Source organism: Lepidochelys kempii, chromosome 13, assembly GCF_965140285.1.
Source record: "Lepidochelys kempii isolate rLepKem1 chromosome 13, rLepKem1.hap1, whole genome shotgun sequence".
Taxonomy (NCBI): domain Eukaryota; kingdom Metazoa; phylum Chordata; order Testudines; family Cheloniidae; genus Lepidochelys; species Lepidochelys kempii.
In genome coordinates, this window is record NC_136392.1 from 1,787,588 (window position 1) to 1,800,498 (window position 12,911).

The following is a 12,911-nucleotide window of genomic DNA, read 5'->3' on the forward strand; positions in this document are numbered from 1 at the left end:
TTTAAAACATTGTGTGCAGGATTTAAATTTTTTTGGCACCGAATTTTTAATTTTTTGGTGCAGAATGCCCTCAGGACTAGATTTTTAACCAGGGGCCCAAACAGAAGGAGGTGTGAGAAGAAGCTGGGCTGCTATCCCCCAGTTGTCGGGGTGCCATGAGAACACCCGAGGGCTCTGAGCCTTGAGCCCAGGCCAGGGGAGCAGTTGCTGGGATGGATGTGGAGGCAGACCTACCCCCCAGATACTCTTCCCCAGTTCTTCTGGCTATTGGCCTGGGGAATGTAGGTCCCTGAGTCCTGCTGGAGGCCGGGGGACTGTCCCCGAGCTGCCATACAGCAGTTCTTTCCTCTCTTTAAATTCAGCCCCAGATGGCCTCTCGGGGGATGGGGAGCATGAATGCAGCCTGCTCAGGCGGGCGGGGGGGGGGGGGGGGGTTCCCAATCAGTCAACATCCTGCTCTTCAGGTAATGGGCAAGGCACCTCGGTCCAGCTCATGCAAAGGCAGCTTGGCCCAGAAGTTGAATGCACCAGTCTTTCGTCTGCATCCGGCTGTGGTCACACAGGTGCTAGGCATTTGGGGGGCTCCATCTCATCTTGCACTCAGGAACCCGCCCCCCCCCCACATGTGTCGCCTCTCCGCGTGCGGGACAGTGCCAGCCTGGGAAACACCAGCGAGGGGATGTGGCTGGGCGGGACACTCAGCATAGCAGAGGGGTGTGAGAGGGCAGCACTGGACCAATGTGGGGTCCAGAGGGGAGGACAGAGGTGGCAAGAAGATGCTTGCTGGCACTCTACCTCCCTTTAGCCAGTGCTCTCAGCACCTCTGGGATCCCTGTAACACCCGCCAGGTGACCTTGGAAGAACGTGCTGGATCGATTCAGAGACCGGGAGGTGACACCCGGGACAATCTGGGCCGTTTCCAGGGTCCTTTGTTAGATCAGCCTCTGTTATCAAGGGCTTTCTGCCTTATCTTTGCTAGGAGGTGCTGTGTGAGGCTCTCCTGAACTCCCACTCTGCTCCCCTGAGTCCAGCTGCCTTGTCAGGAGACAGGCCCAGACCTTTTCCTGGGCTTTCTTTGTAGTGTGTTGGGGGGAGGGGATAAAACATGGAAATCCCACCTCTAAACTGGCTGTGCCCTGGCTGGAGGGGCCAGATTAGGGGGGTCAGCACATTGGGGACTGAACCCTTTGGAAATGTTCAGCTCTGGGTCTGTGAGCATCCCGGCAAGGAACTTGTGTGCGTCTCTGGCTAGGAGTATAAGAATAGTGTTATCCCTCTGCAAGTACCCCGGGAAAGGGTACCACATCTCCCCAGAGGTTGGCAAGTATCCCCTACATTTGGAGTGACCTCTGTTGTCCCAGGGTTCCCTGTGAGATCTCTGCCCTGGCTGGCAGGGCCAGACAGACACTGTTTTATTCCTAGCTGCAGGCTTTTCTTATTCCCAGCTCCCTGTGAACCTGGCCCAGGTTTGCGGTTGCTCTCCGAGCCCGGCCCTGTTATTGATTGCACAGCACGTATCTGCTAGTTTGGAGATTAGCCACGCAACAGCAGATCTCATTCCCCCGACATCAACACACACAGCACAATCCGGGGGAATTCCCAGTCCTGGGTGGGTTGTCAGGGAGACCAGGCTTCAGTCCACATCACCCCCTCACTCCTGACTTGCTTGGCTTGGCCTCAGTTAACAGCCTCAGACCAGGCCAGGGCCCCAGTGACTGAGAAAGCTACTTTCTATCACAGTTACCAGAGTCCCCAATGTCTGGGTTGCGTCATCCTAAGGACTTCAGTGCCCAGTCAGCAGCTGGCTGCATCCCCCAGGGCAAAGAGGCCGGGTGTTCCAGGAAAGCTCTCTTTGTCCTATTTTGGGAGGGAGCAGGAAGGAGGTTGAACCCCAGAAAGTGAACTGACCCAGGCTGTACTGTGGCCCTGAGCCTCTGACAGTGGCCTGGAGAATGAGCCAATAAAACACAGAGCGCGTGATTCCCATGCAGAGAGAACGGGCAAATGCTCAGCCCCCAGACTGTACAACAGAACATGCAGGGATTGCAGTGCCGAAGCAGCAATGTGATTGCACCTTGCCAAGTCCACAGAGGAGAGTCATAGCTGACATAGACCCATAGGGTTAGAAGGGACCACAAGGGTCAGCTAGTGTGACCCCGGCCAAGATGCAGGTCTGGTGTGTCTGAGCATCCAACACAGATGGCTCCAGCCTCCTTTTGGAAACCTCCCATGAAGGAGCCTCCGTGACCCCCCTGCGCATTGTTCCGTTGTCCTCTGTTCTTGCAGCTGGGAAGTTTTTCCTGAGATTTAATCTCAGTCTGCTGTGTGTCGTTTGAGCCCATGGCCTCTTGGCCGGCCCTGCGTGGCCAGAGAGAACTGCTTTTCTCCAGCTTCTCTGTGGCAGCCTTTCAGATATCTAAGACTGCTATCGTGTCCCCCTTAATCTTCTTTTTTCCAAACTAAACATACCCAGTTCCTTCAGCCTTTGCTCCTATGGCTTGGATTCCATCCCTTTGATCATCTTTGTCGCTCACCTCTGGATCCTTTCCAGTTTCTCTACAGCCTTTATATACACTGGTGACCAACATTGGACACAGGACTCCAGTTAAGGCCTGACCAGTGCCGAGTTGAGTGGTACCGTCACCTCCTGTGAGTTGTATGCTTTCCTCTGTTCATGCAACTGAAAATTGCACTTGCTTTTTTTGCAACAGCCTCGCATTGCTGACTCATGTTGAGGTTGTGACCCACCACAACTCCCAGACCCTTCTCAGCCGTGCTGCTGCCAGGCCAGTTATCCCCCATTCTGTGTTTGTGCACTTGGTTTTTCTTGCCTAAGTGGAGCACCTTACATTTCTCTTTGCTGAATTTCAGGTTGTGTCTACAGCCCAGTTCTCCAATTTATCAAGATCCCTCTGAATTTTAGCTTTATCCTCCAAAGTATTGGCAACCCCCCTAGCTTTGTGTCATCTGCGGACTTGATCAGGGTGCTCTTTATACCTACATCCAGGTCATTAATAAAGATGTTGAACAACGCTGGACCCAGAACAGATCCCTATAGAACCCCGAGACCTCCCTCCAGTCCCACATGAGCAGTAACATGACATAGCCACACCCAGACTGTGAATCAAGACATGCGCACAGCCCCTGGGACAGGAGAGCTGTGGAAGGCTGCAGACAGCCAGTCATGACCTACAGCTGCAAATCTAAATAGCGGTGGACTCTCATAGGAGAACAACCTGTTCCCCTTCCCACCCCCTGGAATCCCTTCTGCTCTCTGTCTGCACAGCAGACCCTGTATTCAGCAGCGAGAGGGGGGCAGCTGAGCAAATGCAACTTCTAGTTAAAGAGCATGGAATGGCTTGTGTGTGGCCCTTGGGCACCTCACCCCCCTCTGGCAGATCAGACTGTGCTGCCTGCAAGTGAGAATAGGAATTCCCATTGGGCCGCTGGGCCTGGCAAAGCCACAGCTGACTTCCAAGCGTTGCTGCAGGGGTCTCCGTGCTCATGACCTGGGTGCAGCTTTATGGACGATTGGGGTGGCAGTGGGGGGAGACCTGGCTTTCACCACCCATCTGGCCTGGGCCCAGGATATGGTCCCTGGGAGAGGACAGGCTGGTCTGGCATACCTGTGGCCAGTTAGGCTCTGCGTCTGGACAGCTCAGTTCAGTTTGAATGGTAGCTGCTGCAGGGCAAGGGTTTGAATGAGCACTGCTCAGCAGCCTCCCTGCAGCTGAAAGGGCAGCAGCCAGGGAAGTATTTGAATGTTCTCTCAGCCCAGATTGCTGCATAATCCCATGACCCTTCCCCAGCGCTCCTCTCCTGATGTTGCATCAGCCTGGGTGTGGATTAGAGCAGAAAGAAACCAAAAGTCGGGCTGGTCTAGCCGGAGGACGGGCAAGGAAATAGGTTCCCGCAGCACCAGGCTGGCTGCAGTAATAATGCAGAGATCTGCCCGGCTGGGAACGAAGGCGCTTTGTTGGCCCTGTTGGAGTCTGTGCCATGTGGGGCCACACGTACCCAGGAACCCCAGCAGGGAGGGGAAAGGTCTGAAAAAAGCCTGTTGTCAAAGCTTGGAAATGCGAGAGTGGTGTATGCGTCGAGCTGCCTGGACTCTCAGGTTGTAGTCCCAGGTCTGTTCTCTGTGTGAGCCTGGGTAAGCTGCTGAATTCCTACATGCCTCAGTTTCCCTGGATATAGCTCAGGGGCCAGTAATACTCACCTTCCTCCCAGGGGTCGGAAGCTTAATTCATTGTTAGTAAAGGGCTTGGCCTTATCACCGTGCAGAGCGTCCGTGTCCTTGTCTGAGCGCGCTGGGGCCAGGCAGTGGACGGCTTCCCTGCTGCGCAGCCAGGTGCTCATGAGGAATAAGGGAAGTGGAAGCCCATTGAGGCTGGGCGGCTCTCTGCAGGTCTCACACCCGCTAGGCCATTTTCTGGGGGTGGCACAAGGCCAGTCGCTGTTGTGTAGGTGGGGGAGTGAAGGGGGAGTTGCTCAGAAGGACCCTGCTGTGTTCCCGTGTTTGCGCAGGGTTGTTATCATGCTAGCAGTGAACACACAGACACTCGGCAGGTTACAGTCTGCTCTGGGCTGGAGCAGCCATTGCCGTCATAAGCAGAGTGAGAAGACATGGTGGTGCATGAGAGAGATCACCATCTACTGGTGAGACCATACCCCGGCTTTTTACCCTGGGGATTGTTAGCAAAATGTTTTTCTTGCACAAGTCAGTGTCCTCGCCAGCACTTAGACCTGGGTAAGGACCACAGTCTTCTGCCCTAGGTGCTAGTGATGTCACCAGCTGTTGTGTGACAAACACAGGGATGTGGAAAGGTTCGCAGTTCACCTTCCGAAAACTCCTGAGCGCCGGTGGAAAATTGTCTATTTACACTTCCTCTATTTCTCCCCCCACTTTTCTGTAGGAAGCAGGATCTCTGGTTCTTACATGCTCCACTTCTGCATATTTATTAAATTGTTACCAAACTGAACTCAAACGTCTGCAGTGCCACAAACCAAGGCCTTCAGTGGCTTTTTGGTGAATTGCTCAATCGATAGCAAATTGGGGGTCGGGCCGAGAAATTACACCATGCCACTGCGCTCTTGCACCTCCTGGGACGGGGAGCGGGAGGGGCAGTGGGTTAGAGGAGTCATGTCCTTTGGCTCTGAATTAACAGGCTTCATCCACTTGAGCGACAAGAGAGAGGATCCCCCTTCCCCTCCCCACGGTGACTTGTCGGCAGGGGCTTCGGAGAGCTGCTTGTTAGACACGTCACGTGTGGCTGACGCATGAAGTTTTACAATTTGAGAGGCTTTGGGGTTCTCCTCGCTGGGGATCCCAAACCATCCCAGGGGGCTTTGCCCCCCGGGAAGCACAGCTCTGTGCTGGCTCATCCGCCCGCTGCTCTACAAGGAAACGGCCAACAGCTGCCCTTTTTGGGTGGGTCTTTCATTGTGTTTCCTGCTGCTGTCGGCCAGTCGCCGCTGACTCCCAGGGCTTCACAGCCAGACAGCAGGGATAGAACTCAAGTCCTTCTGCTCCAAAAGTGCAGGTGTCTCTCACGTCAAGCAAAGGAGAATCCCCTCTAGCTGCAGCAGGATGAAGGCCAGTGGCAGGGCAGCTCTCACATTGTACCCAGCGTGCAGCAGAGATACCCACATTTGCACGTCTTACTGGAGGTGCAGTTGGCCAAGTAGGCACCGAATTGGCTCTTTGCACCTTCACTTACCACAACTGCACCCTGAAATACAGTAATTCTGCATGCAAATTGTGCACGTTTGCACACAAGTTCCTTGGGCACCCAACTGCATGGGCCTTTTTCTCAAAAGGTAGGAAAAACAGACTCTGGCTGTGGGTTTCCGGCCTCTCAGGCACAAAGCCTCAGCATGCCAGACCCCTGCAGGGAGGGCACCCCATTTCTCGGGCCAGCGCCACCAAAACTTGCTAGTGAGCTGGATGATGCCGTTCGTGCCCTGGGTGTTTTGAGGGGCAATGGTAAATCTGCAGGTAGCTGGTCTCCAGCATGCACATACAAAATGCAGGCCGTTGATCATCTAGAGCCACCAACTTTTGCGCAATTGGTTTGCTGTATGTCTTCCTTTGTTAGCAGCCGTAAGCTCAGGGGAGCTGCCTCTGGTCCCTGTTTGCTCCATGGGAATCACAGAATGTAGCAATGCACATGTAGCGGTGCCCACGGATTTCCTGTGCTCTGCCTGGAGCTCATCACAAAAGGAGAACTGAAAGTTTCTGAAAAGATTTCTCCTTCCTTCGGTTGTGACTGTCAGTTCTGCAGAGGGGCAGGCCTGCTCGGGCCCCTGGAAATGTGCTTCGGCACAAAGCAAGCCATGGCCGCTTCTGAAATGGGCGTAGAATCTTCCTATCTGCTGGACTTCAATGGCAGGGCCAAAGCACTGTGGTTTGCAGAAGGAGAGAAGCTGCCTCCAGGGCATAATTTAGAAGGACAGGGGGCTGAGGCAAACCCCCTGCTCTGAGTGCACCTTGGTGACTGGGATCTTTGCAGCTTGGGTCTGCAGCTGGTTTCAAGGCTTCAGGCCCCACCTTTCCCGAGCGCGGCTGCTCTTGGACAGGACTGGAATTCAGCCGTCAGGACTGAGAAGGGGCAGAGCAACTCTCATGCAGTCTAGCCCCCCATGCGAGGGGTTATAATGGTGTCCCATTCTTGTCCCACCCCGTCTGAGCCCTCTCTGTTCCCATGTGATCACTTGTCCTTGCTGCAGGTGGTCTCTGCGGGACATGAGCACTGTGCGTCCTTTTTTCTTTTACACCGTGCTGAGGTCACGTCCGGAGGCTGGTCTGAGGCTGATGTTGCACTTGGTGCCATTAAAGGGCCTGCATCGTGTTACTAGTGACTAAAACGATGGGCATGGGAGGAGCTGAAGGTGGTTCCAGATGGCGGGCTGCTCAGAGCCCCAGGGCTGAGCGGGGATCGTGTTCCTGCTGGCCCTACGTACCCTCTCATGCTAACCAGCCTCTTTTCCACCCACCAGCTCTCCCGTGGAGGCCGGAAGCTGGAGAGAAGTGTCTTGTTTGCAGCGTGCTGTTACCACATGTTCTAGCTCGGTCTGGCTGCGCCGCGGGCAGCGTGTGCCACTGAAACGGGGCCGGAACCGGGGGGGAAGGTGAGCCGGTAGGGGCCAGCACGGCGTACCGGTAAGAACCCGCCCCGGGCCATCCCCAGCCCGCCCCTTTTGCCTCCCCTCTCGGCGGCCCTGCTGGTAGGGTCCGTACCAGCAGGGCCGCTGATGAGGTGGGGCGTGGGACACAGCAACATTAAAGGGGGGGGGCCGCAGCAAAGGGCCCTGCAGCGCTTTAACGTCCCTGCCCCTTTTGCCTGCCCCCCGTTCCCCCGGCCGCCGACGGGCCTGGGGCGGGGGCAAAGGGAGCAGCTGTCCTGTGGCCCGCAATTTAAAAGGCCCCGGGCCCTTTAAATCAATGGAAGCCCTGGGCGGCATGGGCCATGTGGCATGGAAGGGCTGGCTGGGGGATGCTGTCCCCCCAGCCCTGCCCCTTCCGCCCGAGGGCCTCCTCCCACCCCGTACCGGTAGGTGTCCTCAGTTACTTTCACCCCGGGCCGGAACCCATTGTGACGGGTTCCTCCTGGGGTGCCACTTGGAACTGAGGTACCACTGAGCCCGCCTGACCCACCAGCCTGGGCTCCCTTCACACTGTATTGCTGAGGCAAGCCCTCCAAGCTTTAGACTGCACTTTACCAGCACACATACAATTAGGGACACACTCAGCTGCAGCTTTACACACTGAGGCTGAGGTCAGATCTGCATGGGAAGACTCAGCCAAGGAATTGCCCAGTACTCAAGTGCACGCCCCTCTCTAGAGGGTAGAACCAAAATTATACCGTCTTGCACTGCACAGAGAATTGTACAGCACAAGCTCATGAAATTCACCCTCTCCCTCAATATGGAGAGAGAGATGCAACAGCTTTTTGTCCCCCAGTTATGATTTCCACACACTGGGTTTTAGACAAAACAAAAACAAGCTTATTAACTACAAAGGTAGATTTTAAGTGATTATAAGAGATAGCAAACAGATCAAAGCAGATTACCCAGCAAATAAAACAAAACACAATCTAAGATTAATATACTAAAGAAACTGGTTATAAGTAGCAAATTCTCACCCTAAATGTTGTTGTTCTAGGCAGAGATTCTTGAAGGCCAGCTGCACTTGCCTACAGCTTAAAACTTCAGATATTTCAATCACAGACTAGACCGGGGTGCTCACAAAAAAAATGCTGATGGCTGCTCTGACAATTTTTCCTAAAATATATCCATGTCCAAATCATTGTAATTTATTTATGTAAGGTTTTTTGCAGACTCAATAATAAAAATAATGTACAGTTGTCTCTATTCCTTTTTGGATCTAAACAGAATAGAAATACAAATAAGGTGCTTTGCACATTCTCATATTCTTGTCTTTTTTCTTATTGTTTCTTTTGCCTTTTTTATTGCTTTTCTTTTTTTAAGACTTGCTAGCTAGTAAGTCTGCTGTGAAAAGTGATATTAACAAACATACAAATATCACTTTTCACAGCAAACTTACCCAGGCCCAGTAAGCCCAGGGACAAATTAAGCCCTGGATGGGGAAGTGGTTATGGAGGCAGTGGGGCAATGGGGCACTGGGGGAGGCAGCATGGGCCAGGGGTGATTGGAGAGGTTGAGCCCATCACCATACAGCCAGGGAATGGAGACCAAAGCCCCTTGCCCAGGGGATGGAGCCTAAAGCCCCATGGGTGGAGCCTGCCACCCACCACTCTAGGGCTGAAGCTGAACCCCACCATCCCGGGAAGGTGGGGAACACACACCGGCTGTCTGCTCATCCAGCTTTTCTGTTTCCAGAGGTGGCCAGGACCCAACCACTGCTGACAGCCCCAGGGGAGGGGCAGCTGCTTTGTCCCTCCCCCCCATCACCACCCAGGAGGCTCTTTGCTGTTGACCCTACAGCCATAACTCAGAGGCTGTTTGCAGTGTCCCCAGGAAAACTTCTCAGTGGGTGATTAGCATCTTCAAAGACTTATTGTTCTCCCTAATGGCCCTTCCCAGCCAGACACCTAGACTGATTGCATTCCCCAGGTGTAAACATATTTTTAATCGATGCATAGATAATATTCCTAACTTCGTTACCAAAATGATACGTTCATACAAATAGGATAATCATATTCAGTAAATCAATAACCTTTCCAATGATACCTTACATAGAATCATAGAATATCAAGGTTAGAAGGGACCTCAGGAGGTCATCTAGTCCAACCCCCTGCTCAAAGCAGGACCAATCCCCAATTAAATCATCCCAGCCAGGGCTTTGTCAAGCCTGACCTTAAAAACTTCTAAGGAAGGAGATTCTACCACGTCCCTAGGTAACGCATTCCAGCGTTTCACCACCCTCTTAGTGAAAAAGTTTTTCCTAATATCCAACCTAAACCTCCCCCACTGCAACTTGAGACCATTACTCCTTGTTCTGTCATCTGCTACCACTGAGAACATAGAATCATAGAATCATAGAATATCAGGGTTGGAAGGGACCCCAGAAGGTCATCTAGTCCAACCCCCTGCTCGAAGCAGGACCAATTCCCAGTCTAGAGCCATCCTCTTTGGAACCCCCTTTCAGGTAGTTGAAAGCAGCTATCAAATCCCCCCTCACTCTTCTCTTCTGCAGACTAAACAATCCCAGTTCCCTCAGCCTCTCCTCATAAGTCATGTGTTCCAGACCCCTAATCATTTTTGTTGCCCTTCGCTGGACTCTCTCCAATTTATCCACATCCTTCTTGTAGTGTGGGGCCCAAAACTGGACACAGTACTCCAGATGAGGCCTCACCAATGTCGAATAGAGGGGGACGATCACGTCCCTCGATCTGCTCGCTATGCCCCTACTTATACAGCCCAAAATGCCATTGGCCTTCTTGGCAACAAGGGCACACTGCTGACTCATATCCAGCTTCTCATCCACTGTGACCCCTACGTCCTTTTCCGCAGAACTGCTGCCTAGCCATTCGGTCCCTAGTCTGTAGCGGTGCATTGGGTTCTTCCGTCCTAAGTGCAGGACCCTGCACTTATCCTTATTGAACCTCATCAGATTTCTTTTGGCCCAATCCTCCAATTTGTCTAGGTCCCTCTGTATCCTATCCCTGCCCTCCAGCGTATCTACCACTCCTCCTAGTTTAGTATCATCCGCAAATTTGCTGAGAGTGCAATCCACACCATCCTCCAGATCATTTATGAAGATATTGAACAAAACTGGCCCCAGGACCGACCCTTGGGGCACTCCACTTCACACCGTCTGCCAACTAGACATGGAGCCATTGATCACTACCGTTGAGCCCGACAATCTAGCCAACTTTCTCTCCACCTTATAGTGCATTCATCCAGCCCATACTTCTTTAACTTGCTGACAAGAATACTGTGGGAGACCGTGTCAAAAGCTTTGCTAAAGTCAAGAAACAACACATCCACTGCTTTCCCTTCATCCACAGAACCAGTAATCTCATCATAGAAGGCGATTAGATTAGTCAGGCATGACCTTCCCTTGGTGAATCCATGCTGTCTGTTCCTGATCACTTTCCTCTCATGTAAGTGCTTTAGGATTGATTCTTTGAGGACCTGCTCCATGATTTTTCCGGGGACTGAGGTGAGGCTGACTGGCCTGTAGTTCCCAGGATCCTCCTTCTTCCCTTTTTAAAGATTGGCACTACATTAGCCTTTTTCCAGTCATCTGGGACTTCCCCTGTTCGCCACGAGTTTTCAAAGATAATGGCCAATGGCTCTGCAATCACAGCCGCCAATTCCTTTAGCACTCTCGGATGCAACTTGTCCGGCCCCATAGACTTGTGCACATCCGGCTTTTCTAAAAAGTCCCTAACCACCTCTTTCTCCACAGAGGGCTGGCCATCTACTCCCCATGTTGTGATGCCCAGCGCAGCAGTCTGGGAGCTGACCTTGTTAGTGAAGACAGAGGCAAAAAAAGCATTGAGTACATTAGCTTTTTCCACATCCTCTGTCACTAGGTTGCCTCCCTCATTCAGTAAGGGGCCCACACTTTCCTTGGCTTTCTTCTTGTTGCCAACATACCTGAAGAAACCTTTCTTGTTACTCTTGACATCTCTCGCTAGCTGCAGCTCCAGGTGCGATTTGGCCCTCCTGATTTCATTCCTACATGCCCGAGCAATATTTTTATACTCTTCCCTGGTCATATGTCCAACCTTCCACTTCTTGTAAGCTTCTTTTTTATGTTTAAGATCCACTAGGATTTCACCGTTAAGCCAAGCTGGTCACCTGCCATATTTACTATTCTTTCGACTCATCGGGATGGTTTGTCCCTGTAACCTCAACAGGGATTCCTTGAAATACAGCCAGCTCTCCTGGACTCCTTTCCCCTTCATGTTAGTCCCCCAGGGGATCCTACCCATCCGTTCCCTGAGGGAGTCGAAGTCTGCTTTCCTGAAGTCCAGGGTCCGTATCCTGCTGCTTACCTTTCTTCCCTGTGTCAGGATCCTGAACTCAACCAATTCATGGTCACTGCCTCCCAGATTCCCATCCACTTCTGCTTCCCCTACTAATTCTTCCCGGTGTGTGAGCAGCAGGTCAAGAAAAGCTCTCCCCTTAGTTGGCTCCTCTAGCACTTGCACCAGGAAATTGTCCCCTACGCTTTCCAAAAACTTCCTGGATTCTCTATGCTCCTCTGTATTGCTCTCCCAGCAGATATCAGGAAAATTAAAGTCACCCATGAGAACCAGGGCGTGCGATCTAGTAGCTTATGCGAGTTGCCAGAAGAAAGCCTCATCATGCCTTATCTCATGTAAAATACATCACAATTATGCCATAATCATATCATAACAATATCTGTATGAAGAAAGCAGCTCTGTTTTCACACGGGAGGGGGGGCTTTGAATTAGGAGGGACCTCGGAAGGCGGGGAGGGGACATCCCCGGGAGCAGAAATGGGAAAGGGGCAGTGCTCTCTGCATTTATAAAGCAGCCTCCCCGTGGGCGGATAATACACCTCTCCCAGGTCAAGGGCAGGCAGGATGTGGAGCCAGACAGAGGAGTCCATCCCTCGGAGGCAGTGAGCAGGAAGTGACATATTTTAATGAGCTCTCGCTACCCAGGCTGTTGGCCCAGTCCCACGGAACCCTTCAGCTTCTCCCGGGACCTCCGCTTGGAAGATTTATGCAGGAACCTTTCGGACAGAAAAGCACAAGGCAGGGCGACACTTGCGGGGACTGCTGGGTGCGGGCTCATCGGGCTGGGGCACCCATGCAGCTAGCTCCAGTGCAAGAAGCGAGTGCAAGAAGCGAGTGCAAGTCTGTGGTGAAGATGGACCTTACCAGCCTGGCTTCAGAATGGCACTGCAGGCCTGGCATCCCGGGCCCCGACCGGCTTCCTGCACAGACGCGTGCAGTGAATGTGGCTGCTCGCTGGCCTAGCCAGGGTGCAGAGGGGGTAAAAGAGCGACAGACTTAACTCCCCGGACTGGCCCATGCCATCCACCAGTGCTCACTCCGTGCTGACTGGGCCACCTCACAGAACCCTTACTGGCCACTGCTGGTTGGTGAGGCCATTGGCTACTGGAGCTGGGGCCAGGAGGAGCTTGCTGAGGCTGTGAAAAGGAGAAAGCTGCAGGAGGAGAGAAATAATTGGGAAAAGCTGCTCCCAGCCAGGGGACTTGACAAGATGTAAAATGCTCCTCACGAGCGAGAAAATGCCCAGAGAAACCTCTAGTGAAAGCAGCACCTAGCAGGTCCCTGTGGAGATATAAACTCCTCCATCCTGCTCCCTGCCCTCTGTCAATGGAGCAAAAGTGGAATGGGCAAAATATAGTGCAAGAAAGCAATCAGATCCAAGTTCCGGCTGAATCCCGGAGCCTGCTCCAGGAGCCAGCAAGGCGCTTGTTCT